Source organism: Plutella xylostella, chromosome 4 (assembly GCF_932276165.1).
Source record: "Plutella xylostella chromosome 4, ilPluXylo3.1, whole genome shotgun sequence".
NCBI lineage: Eukaryota > Metazoa > Arthropoda > Insecta > Lepidoptera > Plutellidae > Plutella > Plutella xylostella.
The window spans coordinates 10,401,193-10,420,620 of NC_063984.1; the positions used below are offsets into that span (position 1 = coordinate 10,401,193).

General features: G+C 36.0%; 7 non-coding genes across 7 annotated transcripts; 4 read left to right on the forward strand and 3 right to left on the reverse strand.

The window, feature by feature from the left end:
• Nucleotides 1-72, forward strand: Trnaq-uug. Its single transcript has one exon. It is a non-coding gene; the product is annotated as a tRNA-Gln (tRNA).
• A 2,308-nt stretch (nucleotides 73-2,380) lies between these two features.
• On the reverse strand, nucleotides 2,381-2,452 carry Trnaq-uug. The gene has a single exon. It is a non-coding gene; the product is annotated as a tRNA-Gln (tRNA).
• A 484-nt stretch (nucleotides 2,453-2,936) lies between these two features.
• On the reverse strand, nucleotides 2,937-3,008 carry Trnaq-uug. The gene has a single exon. It is a non-coding gene; the product is annotated as a tRNA-Gln (tRNA).
• Nucleotides 3,009-7,489: 4,481 nt separating this feature from the next.
• Trnaq-cug lies at nucleotides 7,490-7,561 on the forward strand. Its single transcript has one exon. It is a non-coding gene; the product is annotated as a tRNA-Gln (tRNA).
• Nucleotides 7,562-7,629: 68 nt separating this feature from the next.
• Nucleotides 7,630-7,701, forward strand: Trnaq-cug. Its single transcript has one exon. It is a non-coding gene; the product is annotated as a tRNA-Gln (tRNA).
• Nucleotides 7,702-7,773: 72 nt separating this feature from the next.
• Nucleotides 7,774-7,845, forward strand: Trnaq-cug. Its single transcript has one exon. It is a non-coding gene; the product is annotated as a tRNA-Gln (tRNA).
• A 1,719-nt stretch (nucleotides 7,846-9,564) lies between these two features.
• On the reverse strand, nucleotides 9,565-9,636 carry Trnaq-uug. Its single transcript has one exon. It is a non-coding gene; the product is annotated as a tRNA-Gln (tRNA).
• Nucleotides 9,637-19,428: the final 9,792 nt, after the last annotated feature.

Here is a 19,428-nt window from a genome sequence, read left to right on the forward strand (position 1 = left end):
GGTTCCATGGTGTAATGGTTAGCATTCTGGACTTTGAATCCAGCGATCCGAGTTCAAATCTCGGTGGAACCTGACTTTTTATGCTCGCTAACTAACGTGAGAGGGTTGTGATGAGTTTAATGTGCACCTATCTTATGTAATTTAGGTACTATGTAAGAGCTGAAGTCACGTAGTTCTAAAATTGAATAGTGTATCAGAACAGAATGGAAATTTACTTCCCTATTTCCCAAGTCAGCCATTGCCGTTACCTGCCAAACGGTATACTTACACAAAATTTTGCTAACAAGTGATTCATTTTGTATCTACGTAATTATGTAGGTATAAGTTCTTGAAAATCGGCTCCTCAAAATTCATATGGATTGACGTTTTTAGGGTTCCGTAGCCAAAATGGCAAAAACGGAACCCTTATAGTTTCGTCATGTCCGTCTGTCCGTCTGTCCGTCTGTCACAGCCGATTTACTCGGAAACTATAAGTACTACAGTGATGAAATTTGATGGGAATATGTGTTGTATGAACCGCTACAAAAATATGACACTAAATAGTAAAAAAAAGAATTGGGGGTGGGGCATACATGTAACTGAGGGATGAAATTTTTTTTTTCGATGTACATACCCGTGTGGGGTATCAATGGAAAGGTCTTTTAAAATGATATAAAGTTTTCTAAAAAACATTTTTCTTAAAGTGAACGGTTTTTGAGATATCAGCTCTCAAAGTCGTAAAAAGTATGTCCCCCCCCCCTCTATTTTTATAACTACGGGGTATAAAATTCTAAAAAAAATAGAGGTGATGCATGCTAATTAACTCTTTCAACGATTTTTGGTTTGATCAAAGTATCTCTTATAGTTTTTGAGATAGGTTGATTTAACTGTAATTTTGATTTGCTGCTACGGAACCCTTTGTGCGCGAGCCCGACTCGCACTTGGCCGGTTTTTTTAAAATTAGATTTGACACTAAATCTAGATTTATTATTTTGGTGCAAGGCCCTCTTAATTACATAAAAACATGTTTCGTGCTGTCAAATGCCTGAGGCACCTGTTCATTCTTTTATGTTTTTTTTAAATGCAAAAACAGCCACGTAGGTTTCTAATTACCTACCTACCATTTACAAAGAAGAACAAACCACCACCTTATACACCCAGCTTCACCCAAGTAAATACAAACCCTTCAGTTTACAAAGGGTTGACACGTCCGCTCATTCTCTACGCTCGTCACCGCGACAGGGACAAACGACGGTGGAAGAATGAAAAAAGTTTTAAAACTACCCACTTTTCATTGCAAACGCAATCTACCACCGACAAATGGGCTTCGGACATGACTACCGCTCTTTTTACGCTTCCATTCATAAGTATTTTTTTCTGCTTTGCGTAAAGATGTACGAAGATTTGTGCTTTTTGTTATCCTAACTAATCCTAACTAATATTATAAATGCGAAAGTAACTGTGTCTGTCTGTCTGTCTGTCTGTCTGTCTGTTACTCTTTCACGACAAAACTACTGAACGGATTTGGATGAAATTTGGTATACATACGGTCTAGACCCTGGGAAAGAACATAGGCTACTTTTTATCCCGGAATTCCCACGGGAAAACTTTTTAAGGCGAAGCGAAGCGCGCGGGAACTGCTAGTTAAGTATAATATTGTTGTATTTTTATATTTTATTTTTAAATAGCAGATAGATACGTATAAAGCGTTTGCTATAGCAGTCTGTAAGGTTACATTAAATCGCAGACTACTGTAATCTCAACTAAACATAATTGCTATTGATTTTTTTCCAGGCGTCGTCGTTATAATATTCTTTGAAAACGGCTGACCTAAGTTTTACTTTTACTATACCTTGGGTCTTAGCTAATTGTATTTAAAAATCATTGCGTTAATCCCCACGCTCTAAGTTTATTCATGGCGCCTGCCCAACACCACCAAGCAAAGATCCGCCATCCAGCAACCTTGCCCGCACCATCCTACGCTCACAAGACAGACTTAACCCTAGAACTACCTCTCAACCACTCCACCTATCCACCTTGGTCTTTCGCATTTTTGCGATTTGTTTCCCGTGTCACCCGCTACAATATTGCTCTGAAGACGAATGGCCCGGGCATAATGTCGGCCCCTTTAATAAAATATTTAAAACACAACCCTAAGACAGATTGAGTTTTCACGTGTTAGGAGACGCAGCTTTAAGATGACGCGAATCCTACTGTTATTTATGAACTGAGGACCAAGTTTTTTTGTAGTTTGTGGGTGAAATTGCTTTGTTATTTTGATGGACACCTACGGTAGAGGGTATATTGTTGAGAGCCGAATAAAAAGTCCAACCACACATAAGTAACTACTTGAAGTCCGTTGTGATATCTATTATATTGTACCGATCTGTAGAAAAAAGTAAGGTTCCACCGAGATTTGAACTCGGATCGCTGGATTCAAAGTCCAGAGTGCTAACCATTACACCATGGAACCACCTGAAGATATGTGTAAATGTAGAGTTTCAGAACATCGGACTGTGACGGAACGAATGGTTTAATCAGGTGTTTGGTATCCCTAACTGATTAATTAGATTGTTACACTTATAAAGAACAATACAAGCATTTAGAGATAGGTACAAAATGATAGTCCCAACCTGATGATCCCGAGATCTATAGGTGTTTAAGCATAGAAGCATAGCTTCTACCTCAAGACCACGCATATAATACACAGTTAGAATATGTATCTGTAGTAGACCACATCGTCCATGCAATAAACTTGGATTTAAATAGGATTGTTTAAACATTCTATAGCACATTTTTTTCCACATCATTTAATGTCACAAAACAATAAAAAAAAATTTTTTTTGCTCTTGCATAAATTATGCAAGACGTAAAGGTTAGCTTAAACTTCATGCTTCTAGTCTTTAGTATTAAGTCCACCTGTGTATTATTTACTCTTGAATTCTAGTCAAAAAATCAGGTTCCACCGAGATTTGAACTCGGATCGCTGGATTCAAAGTCCAGAGTGCTAACCATTACACCATGGAACCGATGTGTTTAATATACCAAGTAAGGAAGCCTCTTATGAAAATAAAATAATAACAGTCAGATTGCGTGAAACTAAAATATTGGTTCAGGTGTTTGGCTACAGCTTTGATTTATAGGCGTGCGACGATATTGGGAAACAGTCTATAGATTTATAGCCAGTTGTTATAAGTACCAACTATTTAGATCTCTAGGTATGTCGATAATGGAAATTCCAGGTAAGTACTCATACTATGAACTAAGACGACGACTTTGACTTACATAGACTCAACTACAAGCGATCAAGTAAAACGTACTCGGCTTACGAGTAGACAAGTAGAAGAAATAATTCTACGAAATTTGCGGAAGTAGAAAAGTAGATAGATAGAATATTCTTTATTTGTACACAAGAATAGATTATACAAAGCTTAAATATAAACACATAGGTACAAAAAAGGCGGTCTTATCACTAAAAGCGATTTTTTCAAGACAACCTTTAGGTGGAAGAATATTTATGTTCAGATAGGGTCAAGTGTACTAAAGAATTTATTAATTAACTATAAATACCTACAAACTAAACAATATACATACGTGAAATTATACTTATATACCCATAACAATCAAAGTAGTTAGTTGAAATAGGAAATAAGACGATGTTCCCCAAAAGGACCAAATCAGACCAGGCGGGGGAAACCACAATGGGATATTTCGTGTCCCCCGATAAGTCATAAAAATTATAAATGCATTATAAGGTATCAAATCACTGAAAATATCAAATCATCTTCCGCCATGAAGAGTGTTTCATTCGTTCTTCATCAATTTCATAAATTATGAAACATTCAATTTGATTTCGAGTAAGACCTATAAGATAAGTACAAGATTGACTAGGTATATCTGCTACTTTTTATCCCGAAATTCCCATAGGAAGTCACACCCAAGCTAAGCTCTCGGAAAAATTAGCAACTTTTAGAAAAGTCCACTTCATACTTGACCATTAACTTAACATACCAAGAAGTCATAAGATATTCACAAGTTGGATAAGCACACCTAAGAGTTGGACATAAAACATTTACGACATCAATCAATATGAGAGTCAGGAGAGGGTTGAGTTTCATGTTTCATGCTGCCACCTTGTATCGGAGTGTCGGGAGATAGGACCTACCTAGCTTTAGTCCGGGAGCATAACATTAAGGGTGTGTTGCACCATTTAACTTTAACTATTACAAACGTCAAATCTCTTGGCGAGACAGATCAATCTTCAAGAGATTTGACGTCTGTAATAGTTAAAGTTAAATGGTGCAACCCATCCTAAGTTATTTATTTTTAAAATTCTTTATTTCCTTAACAAACATAATAAGCCTTATACAATGTGTTGTTTTTCGAACCCGACAAACTTTAAGGGTGTATTCTACGAGTGATTTCATCAAAAGATTTGACCCCGCATATGGGATGTGGGGTCAAATCTCAATATTCTAGAAATGGCGGCCATTTTAAAGTTTTAGTTCCTTAGTTTTCATAAAAATTCATATCTAAAGATTTAGACGCCTTACGGACATGAAATAAAATGCTTTTATCCGCAAAAAGTCATCTCTATCCAATATAAATATCCACAACAGCTAAAAAGATACATAAAATAAGTTAAAAGCAACTAATCTAACAGTTTTGATAAAAAAAAAACAGAAAAAATTTACATTTACTTGAATAACTTTCAAAATCGCCCTCCTTTGATGGTATTTTTATGTATTTATTTAAAAGTATTTGAAATAAGCTAAACAATGATACCAAAACCGTATCACTACGTCGAGGCAGTCGAAAATTATTAAAAGTTCAAAACACACCTAACGGAGCGCCGCAGCTCAGGTAGCAATCCATTGAGAGAGTTCTGATTGTAAATGAAATCAACTTACATGAGCTAAAAAGTCTAGCCTTAAAGTTTGTCGGGTTCGAAAAACAACACATTGTATAATAATATTAATTTTAAAAAACTATGGAGAGTTGTATCAATAATTTAAATTTTAAGGTGGATATGCTACAAGATAAATTGTTACGGTCAGACGTAGGAACATTTTAGAATCAATTGAATTTTAAACGTTTTTTTAAGTGTTAAATTTAAATTGCATAATATTGTAAGTTATGTAACTGTTATACTATCTACATTTTAAAACAAACCTGTGTAGTTTATCTTACTAGACATATTTTTCTAACTAGGCACCAAAAGACTCATAACTAGTAGGCAGCTAGGGTAGGTTGACAATGACTCTGAAGACTGACATTATCTTGCAATTCATATTTATTTATTTATTATTTGCTAAATCTCTCTATCCAGCTCCCAGCCTACAAGGGGTGGGGCTGTGTCCTGTTCGGATATTGGTAAAAAATAATATTTTATACGGGGAACGCTTAGCGACCGCTCACAAATGTATGCTTCGGACACAAGGGACCTTCGCGGTCCACTCACAAGGTAATACTTGTCTGAAGATAGAAATATGTTTTGAAAAATGTTTGAATGTTTTGTACTGTTTCTACAGGCGGTCCCCGATATACGGACGTATGCAATTATTTAATAGGTGTTTTTGATGATTTTCGACCTTCATGCACCTAAGCACAAATCTGTTCCAAAATCTATCAGTAAGTATTAAATTTTTTACATTGTATTTAACATCAAGTAAATAACTGACATTGATAAAAAGACTTTGCAATAGCGCACTCTTCATTTTCATGACTTAACAGATGTACTACTTATAAGTATTTTATAATAATTTAAAGACCTATCTTCAGTTTTCCCCGATTTTCCCGCTACCGTGTGCGTCGCCTAACGTTTCATGTGGCTTCGCATTAAATATTGACAAAATAAAAATGTAGAATAGCAGCGGACGTGCACCCGTTATGGCGACGTCTACTAACCGCCAAGGAGCGATTCCATTTTCAAATGTTTTCCCACCAATAAATATCTTATCGAGTTACCGAGGAGGTTCACTACATTGCGGAACTCTTTGGCACATTCGCGTTGCGATGACGATAGTTTTAAAAATAAAATATGTGCTAGCTTTATAACTGCTTATAGTGCCACAATCTTATCTGTTCCGGTGGCGACGTCGATGTGATCGAATCCAGTGTTGCTTTCGATTAAATTTTGCCTATTTCTGGTTTAAACGACAATGCATTTCTGCTATTGCCTATTGTTATAATTAGGTACATTCATAAGTATAGATAAATCAAAATAAAGGGTCGATAGTAAATGAAAGAGGATATAATATATCAAACGACATTTGTTGTATGGAAAATTTGTCCACAGCGAACGATTCAACCAAAAAGTAGATAGAACCAGAGTAGGCGAACAGAAATAAAATTAGTTGTGATTATGTTCTGATATAGGAGATTAAATATAGATTGCAATGGTATAGGTAATATATGTGGGTCGTGGGAATAACGATTTACGACTTAAAAAAAAAACTATTAAGTAATTATTATTTTTGAACACTTTATTTTACATTGTCTAAAGTAACAAGAAACAAGAGCATACAATTAAAAGAAATTCAGACGTGTGCAAAGGCTAATTCATCATCATCAACATGACGACCCATCACGTCCCCAGCAGTGGACGGGATTGGCACGGGTCTCCTTCCAAAGGCTAATTTCCAAAAAGCAATAGGTTGGGAAAACAATGACATGTCATAAATCATCATTATTTCGTCTAAAATCGCTGCAGGTGCGCGAAATTCTTCTTGGTATACTGCCTAAGATTTAAAGTATCACACCTGTAATCAAAGAAAAATAAAGATTATATACTTTTCATCACGAGTATCACGACCCATCCCGTCCCCACTGCTGGGGCACGGGCCTCTCGTGAAAATTTTTAATAAAATTACATGGAGTGTATGGGTAAAATTATTCGTCATATTTGGCAACACTAACCTGTAGCCGCTGCAACTCGTTCTTCCAATTTTTCCAACGGAATTAAAGGCGCCTGAATACGTTATTCTTCCTGCATAAAAGCCAATATATATAGTACTACTTTTCTTGCATCACATTACAGCGCTTTTGGCATTATTTCAGCCAGCAATCACAAAACAAATTAAATAACGTAGCGTCAGCCTCTTCGCCGAAATTGACAACTCAAATAACGCACAGAGTATGAAATGACGTTTGACAATGACGTCTCGTTAGTTGCACATTTTGACCACCGGAACAGATAAGATTGTGGCACTATACGTTACGATAGCATGTCAATATTGTAGATCTAGACAGCCTACTGACCTCCTTAGGTCACTATCAAAATCATAATAATCTGTGATTTACGTAGGTAGGTATATTGCGACAAATGAATGTTTTTAAATTAGTATGATAAGATGTATGTAGACGGTTGGTACCAATTTAGAGTTATGCCCGGCATAAGAAATTTAGAAAGTATTTTAGTATTGAGTGAGACTGACCCGCCGCCGCCGCTGCCGCCACGCGCCAGTTAGCTGTAGAGATACCGATGTTTATATTGAGACTGTTTCTCAGCGGTTCCATGGTGTAACGGTTAGCACTCAGGACTCTGAATCCTGCGATCCGAGTTCAAATCTCGGTGGAACCTGCATTTTTTTAATTTTCGTTTTTTGTTTCCGTTTGCTAGTCTATTTAATTATTTTACATTCTCTCAGCGGTTCCATGGTGTAACGGTTAGCACTCAGGACTCTGAATCCTGCGATCCGAGTTCAAATCTCGGTGGAACCTGCATTTTTTTTATTTAAGCATATTTTTTTGTTTTGTTTGGTTCTCTATTTAATTATTGCGTGTTCTCTTGGCGGTTCCATGGTGTAACGGTTAGCACTCAGGACTCTGAATCCTGCGATCCGAGTTCAAATCTCGGTGGAACCTGCACTTTTTGATATTTATTATTCTTATCAGTTTTTATAGCTCTGACCTAACCTATAATGATAATGTTGGATTTGTGTATGTAAGAACTAAAAACAAACCATCAATCTTGCACTAAATAATTTTATTTTGCCGCAGCAAAATCTACACAACCCTTTTTAAAATTAGTAAAAGATAACCCTTATTACGTCCGTGATATACTAATACCATACATACACACATCAATTTTACCATTTAATTAGAGGTGAGCTCACTCTTTCAGCCGCTCCTACGAATTAACTGATTACGATAACCATGTCTCGGCCCTCTTGTGAATTGCATGGTGTGTATTAAAAAAATATATATTATTTCCGGAACGGTGGTCTCATATTGCTTGTTAAACTGGATTAAAATACAAACGACGTTTACACTTACGTAGTACCTACATACCTACCATACAACATAAAGACAAAACGGAATCGGTTTAATTTAAAGTAGTTCGACAAACATGTTTTTTTGTCAGACATGCCTATTTATCAGCATTGATCTGGGTTCAGATAAGTATTATTCTTAACATTTTAGATAGGTAAGTATATTTTATTTTTATCTCAGCACGTTCTTCAGATTAGATATTTACAAAAGTGTTACTTATTTTAAAGATTCCAATAAAATAAGAACGTTTGTTGAAAAATAAGAACTTAGTTGTTCATGTTCATATTTTTTTTACCGTAGCATATTTATTGCACATGTAGGTAAGTACATAATGTTAGAAAACAGTAAACATAACTAATTTTATGAAGTACCTGCTTAGTACTTACGCAAAAATTGCATCCCTACATTCCCTACTGTAATACCGATACTCTAACTAAATTTAACACGTGAGTTTAAAATTAGTTAGAGTATCGCAGTTCGGTGCAATCGGCCCTAACCCTTCCGATGTTTATCGCCAGCCCCAATGTCCAAGCGGGACATTAGGACTGAATTATTATTTCTGATTAAAAAAACTGTCAGTCTCGAGAGACTAGGCTTTGCGTGAAATACAGGTTTGGTGACTGATATATGTACCATGTTGGTCCTACTATATAATATTATTATGATTATTATTAGTACTTAACTACGCTACAAGGTTCTGTTATGAGTTATGACACATTTTTAAAGCACCTACTATTTCATAAATTAATCGTGTCAATTGGTCCTGCGGGATTTTAACTGAAGGCTTGGTAACAGTAGGTAAACAAACCTTCGTACATGATTATTTGTATTTATTATAATCATTAGACTTTTAATTACTATAGTTTATTTGAATAATTATTAGGTGGATACTAACGGCACGAGTATATCAGAAAGAGACTCCACTGTAAAGCATTACATCGTGCTAACTATAATCAGTTTTTTTTGTTTAACATTATTATAAGTATAGTTAGATATTTATAAACGAAGTGTATGTTTGTACTGTCATCGGCCCGTCTCAAGTTAACTCTTTCGGGTATGTAGTAAATTAAGAACATAAAGATCAAAAGAAACAAAAGATCATGTCTGGGAGAAACTGACAATAAATTCGCTTTTTAACTGTTGTATTTCATTGCGAATTTCTAAACAATTACTAACAAAAGCATATTTTTAACAAAATTTAGTATAAAGAGTATAAAAAAGATATTTAAGCATATAAAAAATATATTTAAGTATATAAAAAATATATAGTGTATGAAAAGATATATGTAAATATAAAAAAAACGATTCGCCAGGTTCCACCGAGATTTGAACTCGGATCGCTGGATTCAAAGTCCAGAGTGCTAACCATTACACCATGGAACCGGTGCTCCTCATCGCGAAATTTACTATCAAGTTTTATTTGTCTTGTCTAAATTTTTTCGTCACGAGTCGTCGAGTCGAACTCAGCAAGTCAGACAGACGGGACGTTAATTAATTATACATGTAGGTAAGATATCTAAACCTGTTCTTTGCAGTAAGTATTTTGTTTCGGCATGCCAAAATATACTTCATTACTACGGTATACTTACGTATACTTATTTGGATTTGTATTTTTGGGATTTCTAAATACCCGACTGTGTAAGTGTAAAGTAGATAGAGTAGATACATAAGTAAATACATCGCAAGCGCAACGCAATAAAAGTCATCGGTTTTTTGTAAGTAACTAACCCACTGATGGACACTGACTGCATTTGACGTTTCCACACTTTTAGAAAAAAATCACAACGTCGAATGCAGTCCCCGCTCTTTTTCTAATTATTTCAACAACGGTCGATGCAGTCCTGTTTAACCTAGAGTTTGTATGAAGACCATCTTGTTGTGCTTTATTTGGCAGGATTTCAAAGTTATATGTGCACCCAGAGTACCTTTTTTTCACACAGCAATAAGTTTTCAAACAGAAAAAAGTGTGCATTCACACGCACACAACGGTCACCGACGACGTGTTTTCTTTACTGCGTCTAGGCAGTGTGCCGGCATGTGCACCAGCAAACCATCACTCAACTCCCATACAAAAATGTTGTGCGTTTTTATGAGTTTCACCGTTAATCTAGTGTCCATCAATGTGCTAACCATTGACATATATATTACTGCGTAAGGACAGGCCAAACCACTCAAGAAAATGGCACCCGCGCGTTGGCCCTAAAATAGACATTTTAGGGCCAACGGTCCTCAGTCGACAGTTGTCTGTGACGGAGAGATGAGTCTTTGTTTCTTGTGATAAATGTGCCTATTTTGTTGTGAAAGGCTACAAAAACTATGATACGAAGGTCAAAAAGGAATATGGAATATCGTATCATCCTTAATTAATAAATAAACACATTTTAAAGCGATAATTATTTTACTACCAAAGTCTACAATGGCCGCACGATGTAACCTTGTACGGACGTCCGCATGCAACGCACTCATATTATTATGAACCTACTGTCCGGTGACGGTAAAATATGAACGCACGGACAAGGTTGCGTCGTCAGGATAAGTATCTCGGCTCTGACATAGTTCCAAGTAGTTCCAACAAATTATGACAGATGGCAGTTATTTTGCTTGTATGAAGAAGGTTTGAGCAAAATGTTCTGAAGGGCGTATCCTTCCTTTTGAAATCATTGGTGCTAACTAATAAAGTAGTAGGCGGTGGCGGTACCTTACAAGGCATATGAATAACCTACCTATCTACCTATGTATGTACTTACCTACCTTTTCAGAATCTCTTTTTACATAATCTATGAAAATAGGTTGCATTATCTAACTAACACTGCACACCTACCTATATACTTAACCAAACTAGTTTTTTCCTTATTTTATTTTGTATTTATTCTACCTACCTTTACACAACTAACGATAATGGCCATGTCACCATTTCCTATTATTGAAAGCGTGCATCTGGGGATCCCCCTCTTCCATTCGACTCTACCATACTAAAGAAAGAAAATATACTTTCCTGCCTCATCATCACATCACATCAGTAAACAAAGGTTCATTGATGGACAGATCCATTCACTAGGTTAGTCTCAGGTTATTGAACTATTAACTCAAAGCCTAATAGCAATGTTGATTCTCACTTTAAAAAGTCACTCTATGATTCTAGCTCTGTCTGCTACCTTAATATATATATGTGTAGGTAGAAATAAAATGATTTCTTCGTATACCTACAGACGTAGACTTCTTTTTAATTTCCCGCAAATTCAAAGGGTTTTAATATTTTTGCAACAACCTGTATAGGTCCTGTATTGAGGGAAGCCCTGACTGTAGCCCACCCTACACGTAATCGGAAAATACATGAATCATGAATATCATACAAACTTATCTTATTTGCTCAATACTGTTACCTTCACATTTACATCTGCAGCTAGATATAGCCTTGCACGCGGTCGAAGTAACGGAACTAACACATCACATCCGTAACCCCCCCCATACACACACACACACACACACACACACAGTACCTTACTACTACCACATTTTGTACAATGTGTTTATTGATTGTATTGTATTGTATTGTATTTATTCACAAAAGAAAAAAGGTAAGATACAGAGTACAACTTACAAATTATTTTACAATAAAATATGAATGACAATAGGCTGTAATCTTCATTGACATGTAGCTTCCAGCAACCGCGCTAGGTGGTAACCTGTGTTACAGCTGCTGGTGCCCCATATAACGGTTTCACAAAATTAAAAGGTAAGCCTTATAATATTTTGCCAATAAAAACGTTATACTTATAGTGCTCAGTGACATCCGTCTTAGGGTGGATTCGACCAAGCTCGAGTAACTTTTATTCAAGAGTAAACTACCAGTTACTCGGGAGTAAGCAGATTTTGCACCCTACCAAACCTGAAACCAAGATAAGTAGCTAATACGACGGATTGGGTGATTTGGACGAATCCACCCTTAGTATATTACTTACATTTATTCATTTTATTAGAAGTTAAGTTAAATATAATAAGGGTGAATTCGTCCAAACATCACGTTACACGAGAATAACTATACCGGAATAAAATTTATACGCGAGTAAATATCTAGGATAAGTACATTTGCATTCTACCAAGTTATACCATGATTAAATTGAATGAACGAGGAACGAAACTGTAATGCAACTAAAATAAAAATAGCTGCGTTTCAAAGCATGCAATAGAAATGACATGCCAACTTAGTTTGAATGGATTATAAAAGTATGAAATTGTTTATGTTTTAATATTTTATTCGCTGTTGTTATTCTGAGACTTTGCCTTTTAACGTACTTTTGTTTATGTTTTGACAGATGTGTTTATATGTCATTATGACGGTTTTCTAATCAGCTGATGTGCTGCCGCCATTACAAAATTACTCTCGGATAAGCTCGTTACACGGTCAATTTTGGCGGTATAACATTTTATTCTTGGGATAAGCTAGTTATCTTGGTTTCAGGTTTGGTAGAATGCAAAATCTGCTTACTCGCGAGTAACTGGTACTTTACTCGTGAGTAAAAAGTTACTCGACGTTGGCCGAATCCGCCCTAAGTAAGCTTAGTTTATTGAGAGATGTATGTAGGCGTGTGTGTGTGTGTGTGTGCGTGCGTGCGTGTGTGTGCGTGTGTGTGTGTGTGTGTGTGTGTATGTGTGTGTGTGTGTGTGTGCGTGTGTGTGTGTGTGTGTGTGTGTGTGTGTGTGTGTGTGTGTGTGTGTGCGTGTGTGCGTGTGTGTGTGTGTGTGTGTGTGTGTGTGTGTGTGTGTATTGTGATGTTATAGATCACTTGCTATTTTGTTGTATATAGTAGATTTTCTGTGTCTCCTTGCCCGATTTCCAAAAGGTACTTGGTAACAGTTCTTTTGCAGTCTAGGTGGTTCTGATTATAAATTTCTAATGTTTTATTTACTTTGTTATACACGTGAGCGCCCAAAAATGTTTTGAATCTTTGTGCAAACACAGTGTTACACCTTTTAACGTTAAAAACGAGATCTTTCCGCCGCTTCTCTTTCAGATTAAAGACGTCAGTTTGTTTTTTATGTTGGCTCATAATAATACTCAGAACATACAGTTTTCTAACACTGAGGACTTGGACCTTATTGTAGAGCTGTGAAGTAGGGTGCAGCACTGGCAGGAAGTGCGCCACCTTGAGCAGAGCTCGCTGGGCGCGCTCGAGTCGCATCAGGTAAGTTTGGGCCGCTCCACCCCATACTTCAATGCAGTAAGTCAGTATTGACTGGCATAAAGACAAATATACTAGCCTAATGTGATTAGGTTCTGCGATATTTCGTAGTTTTTTAAAAATAACCATTAGCTTTCGAGTACGATTTGACAATGCCGCTATGTGATCCCGGAAATTTAGTTTATTATCTATTATCACACCGAGATATTTAATAGATTTAACTCTTTCTAGGTTAATGCATTCAGGTGAAGGGTGATTTTGGCAAGAGCTAGAGAGCACGGTTATGTTGTAATCATTGGTTGGGGGCTGCGATCTCTCTGTGATAGAGAAAGTTATATATTTTGTTTTTTCTTCGTTTAGACTGAGAAGGTTGTTGCCTAGCCATTTTATAACCTTATCTACTCCACGTTGGGCATAATCAAACGCATCTCTCCAGTTGACACCTTTGAATAGAAGTTCTGTGTCATCAGCAAAAGAAACGACTTGTCCATTTGCAAGTTCCAAATCACACAGATCGTTTATATATGCCAAAAATAGTGTCGGAGCTAGTACACTGCCTTGGGGAGCACCGTAATTTACTGGCAGAGAGTCGCTTACTGTATCAGAGACTTTGACAGATTGACTTCTGTTTTTGAGATAGTCGGACAGCAATTTCAGCGGTTGTCCTCGTATTCCAATGTTCTCTAGTTTTTTTAGCAGGATAGGTATCGATAAGGTATCGAAAGCTTTACGGAGGTCCAGGAATACAGCAATACATTTTTCACCACTGTCCAGACTTGCCACCAAAGAATCGGTCATTTTTGAAACGGCGTCAGCGGTGGATCTGCCGCTTCGGAAGCCATATTGGTTTTCTGATAGAATTTGGAATGACTCTAGGTATTTATTTAGTTGCTTATTTATTACACGCTCTAGAATTTTGGATAAGGTAGGCAATATTGAGATTGATCTGTAGTTATTTATGTTATGTTGGTCCCCAGATTTATGTATAGGTGTTATTATAGATTTTTTGAACGCGTTCGGAAATTCCCCTGATTTTATTGACAAATTGCAAATATGCGTTAACAATGCAGCAAGGGTGTGAATGTTTTGTTTTAGTATTTTTGCGGAGATTAGATCCCAGCCACAAGAATTAGTATTTTTTAAACATTTAATAATCGTTATTATTTCTGTAATGTCTGTCTCTAATAATACAAATGAGTGTTTTGTTTGTTTTGAAACTTTTGTTGCTGAAGGCGTGTCTTTATCTCTCTTACGCTTGTCTATGACTTGAGCTGCAAGTTTTTCACCCACCTGTGCGAAATATTTATTAGCATTATTTACTGCAGTTTTAGGAGTAGTTGTTGAGTGTAACAGATTCTGGGGTCAGGTTTTACGTTTTTTATACTGAGTTATATTATTAATTATCTCCCAGGTTTGTTTTATATTGGTTTTGCTTGCTTTATCAAGTTCGGAACGTTCAAAATGCCTTTTAAGTTTTTTTAAGAGGTTGTTACAAAAGTTGCGATATCGACGGTAAGTTGTTGCTAAGGTCAAGTTATTTGGGTTCATTTTAAGCTGCTTGTGCATACGATCGCGGTTTTTCATGCACTTTAAGAGACCAGGGGTGACCCATGGTTTCAATGTGACGCGTCTTTTAGGTATATTTATTGTTTGAGAATTTTTTTGTATGATGCTCATGATTATGGATGTAAGTAGGTCTGTAGCCGCATTGCAGTCAACACATTTAAATATAAGCTGAAAATCTGTTTTTTTAATATCTTCAGTGACACCTTCGAGATTAACCTTAGTGATGGATAAGTTTTGAGTTGTGTGTTGCTTTAAATCTAGTGATAGTAGTGCAGGTTCGTGGTCTGTTAAGCTGTGATTAATAACTAAGGTAGTTGACTGGTAGACTGTTTTCAGCATGATGTGATCGAGACACGATTTCTTACGGGTGGGAAATGTGTGAGCTGGTAGTAATCCATGATATGCTAGAAGATCCAGATAAGATTGAGCATTTGTATCGGCTGAAGTTTGTTCTATGTTAATATTTATATCTCCAATTAAAACAATGTTTTTATACATACTAAGGTTTTGTAGGGTGTTATTTAGGGATTCAATGAATATATCTGTTTTTTTATAGGAAGGTGACCGATAAATAGACAGGATAGCAGTTTCATTATTGAGTATTGTAATGAGGCAATTACCGTTTGAAAAGATGGGTTCATAGCTTGTTGAAATTAGGTCATCCTTTATGTACACGACGATCCCTTCATTTTTGTTATTATTATTGTTTGTTGCTATCTGGTTGTAACCCTCAATATTTGGTATTATTTGATTAGATGGGCAATTTAGCCAGCATTCTGTCAGCACGATAACATCTATGTTGACTTTTAGGCTGTTTAAAAATATGGCAAAACCATCAATATTGCATGAAATACTACGAATGTTTTGTGTAATTACGTTAACATGTTTATTATTACTAAGATATGTTTTACAGTCCTCCGGACTGCATTTAAACGGTTTAGATACCGCGAAGTTGTCAATTTCGGTAATTATTTTACTAAGGTTGTGCTCCATTATATTTTAGAAAAAAAAAAAAAAGTAAAAGAAATAAGTATATGCGTACATGGTATAATTTGGTAGGTATATGTATAAGTATGATAAAGTAGCAAGTAGGTACATTTCGTTGCTAATGGGGTGTATAGAGGGCAATCCAGCAAGTGACTATGCTTTATTAAACATTTACTAAGGTATGAGTTTGAGTGGTGTGTGAGATTTGTGTAGTAGTGTGAGCTTATTATTAAATTATAAAGTACATGCCTTATAATAACTAAGGTAAAAAGAACAGAATAATCAAGATTGTATAAATTATTTTCCAGGGGTTTTTGAAGACAATTGTTGGAGGTGATGTTCGTCTTTAACAACAATATGTGGACCATCTTTATGTCTACGTAGGAGGACTCGTCCATTGGAGATCCAGCAGAATGCATAGTTTTCAGATTTAGCGAGCGTTCGGGCGAGAAAGTACAGTCTCTTTGAGGTATTTGTCAGCAGTTCGGTGGCGTAAATTGGTATTTTCGGCGAGTCTAGTCCCAGGTGTGAGGAATTCATCTTATCCTTGTTATTTGCTTTGTTGAACTCTTTTATTCCATTTAGAATCCGGCTTTTGATTAACGTGTTGGAGAACTCTACTACTAGAGCAGAAACTGGGCTTTCTCTTTTTGATGGTTGACGTGACACGACACGACACACGTTGATTGCGTTTAAGAAAAGTATAAGTGCATACTTAATTGAGTCCGACAATCCTAACTTGCAACTGGTAAAAGCGACTTACAACTTCAATTCAATGTCGTAAATTAAAATTACAAATTATGTTATTGTAATGTTTTGCCATAAATAAACTTTAGTAGGTTCGCACTTCTTTGTTTTAGATACTTAACTAAGCTTTGTTACCCTTTAGATGTATATATATTTATATATAACTTACACCTATTTATTTAGTTACATGAACATGAACACTCATCCTCACTACTAGGTGAACTCAAAATTATCTTACAGGGAAGGGAAGAGAACACTTCATGTTATGTTGTATTACTTTATAAGTAGGCAGACACTCAATGATACTCTAGACAAGAAGTCAATCAACTCAGGTAAATCCCTCATGAATAATGATAGCTATGTATTTTATTAATTTATTACACAAGTCACAAATCCAAAGATATACTTAACGAGATTTAAATTATAATGCTAAAGTTTTTTCTACTCTCTGTTGTCTGACTGGGGTTAGATTTAAACATTTCCCGAAAGCAATAAGTACTGATACGTTTGGTCCAGAAACAAAGCACTCCACAGTCACGAACTGTTGGTAATTAGTTGGTATGATATGTCCACAATCTTAAACATACTCTATTATCTCCGATAGTTATAAGAATGAATACCAGTACGTCTATTGATATAGAAGGAAGGGGCAAGTGTTTTTGTGAATAAATTCCCGTTATTATGCCTGTCGCTATGGCGCTATGAGTCACTGCCTGGATTCTTATCCCGAAGGAAAACATTGAGTCATAGTCGTGCGCGGGCGCCGTTCTAAGAAATGCGCAAGCAATTGGTTTAAATTATTATCTAATGTAATGTCGCGAGATATCTTTTTAGTATTCGACTCACCAGGTCTTCTCTGAAAAAGAAACTGAATTAATCTTCGACGAAATTTCGAAAAAAAAACATTGACTTTCAGTTACAGGAACATAAAAAGCACTTTAATTAACAGGGTTAATATCAGCATGACTATTAATAGGTAAGGCACCAATGAAAAATATTCTTAATTTTAAACTGATGAAAAATTACCAACCATGCTGACTTGTGGACTGAGTGACTGAGTGGTGGACTAGGCCTAAACCCTTCCTTCATTGGAAGGGGGACGTGATGGGTCGTGGTGATGCTGATTTTATTATCCGCGGTAAAATTACTCAAAGAACGAGCCAATAATAATAGAAGATCATGTTTTGATTTTAATACACCATTACAGTAGCGAATGCTAATCCAATTTTGATTAAATTTGAGCAACGCTAAGGGAAAGCATGACTTGTTATCCCGTAGCGTTATGTTAACAAGACTCATACCATCACCGCATTACATAATTATTAACAACCGGGATCACTGAACGGAAATAAACAGATTCTTGTTAACTCAATGAATCATAGATAAAAGATACGCTCTTTTATCAACTCACAAGGTACTGAGCTATGTCTCATTCGTTTATGAGTTCACGCATGCCAACTAAACTGTTACTGAAGTGAAAAGTATTTATAACTAACTACTTATCACAATTTTAACCCTTTGGCTGCGGGGTTGGCCGTGGTCCTACTGTCTTTATTCTACCGATTGGACCACGAGAACTACATATTTTTCCTGATGGTTTGGGTCTAATACCACTTAAATCGCATGGACCCTTGGTGGTACGACTGTCTTTGACTGAGTTTTTTTTACAATTATTACTTTGCTTTTACTAACGCTTGTTTTCCTAGTTTGCAGACGCTTGCAGTTGTTATAGATTTTTTGGCTGATATGATTTATGTTTATGAAAAAATCGGCCCACTTACGTAAAATACGTATATAATTACTATAATATTAACATTAACCAACCCACATCAATCTTACAACTTTTTCAATTAGGTCACAACAAGCCTATCCCCGAAAATATGAAACATTTAGCGTCCAATAAATCAGCCTATTCCCAGCAGACCGCCATATACCTTCCTTCTTGGTCGGGTTACCAGGCCGACTCCACCACTACAGTAAGTAATTACATCAAATGTGTTAACTAGAGTTCAAATGGGTCGCTGTCACGTAATGTCTTAATCCGCGTAGTGGCCTAAACCGCTACTTTTGAGTGGTGTAATCGTTTTGAAGTGGATTCGGTATGTATTTTTAATTGTAGGCTTTTAGTGTCTAGTTGGGTGGTTCGTTGTTAGTAATAACGGGTGCGGTTTATTGTAGATGTAGGATTGGGGGTTAATGTGATTGCTGTAGTCTGGAAAATAGAGCAATCTCTAATGCACATGCATTTTTTTAAACAAAAAGTTGGATTATAAATCTGTAGCGTTGCCTAGATATTAAAGTAGGTAAGTACCTCAGCTGCTAAAATATAGTTTTTCATAAATAAATTAGATCTTTTTTTACTTTTCAAAAATAAATAAAGAAAAATAGAAAGTTTTGGCAATGGAAGAAAATAGTTACTGAACCATTTAGCTCAGCTTTCTAATCGCGTTGTTAACTTAAATTTGTTTTTGTTTGTCAAAGGAAACTGATAAGTACGTCTAAGTACTTTTAAGTCGACCCGGAGGTTGAGACTAAGATAAAAAGAAACTTATCTTATTGTTTGTCTAATGAACTGAAACGTTCCACAAAGCAGAGTTAGGATAACAGAGGCCACAAAAAAACAGTCAAGTATAATTTCTTTGACATCGTAGATTTTATTTACACACATAATCATATTCCTACTTATCACATA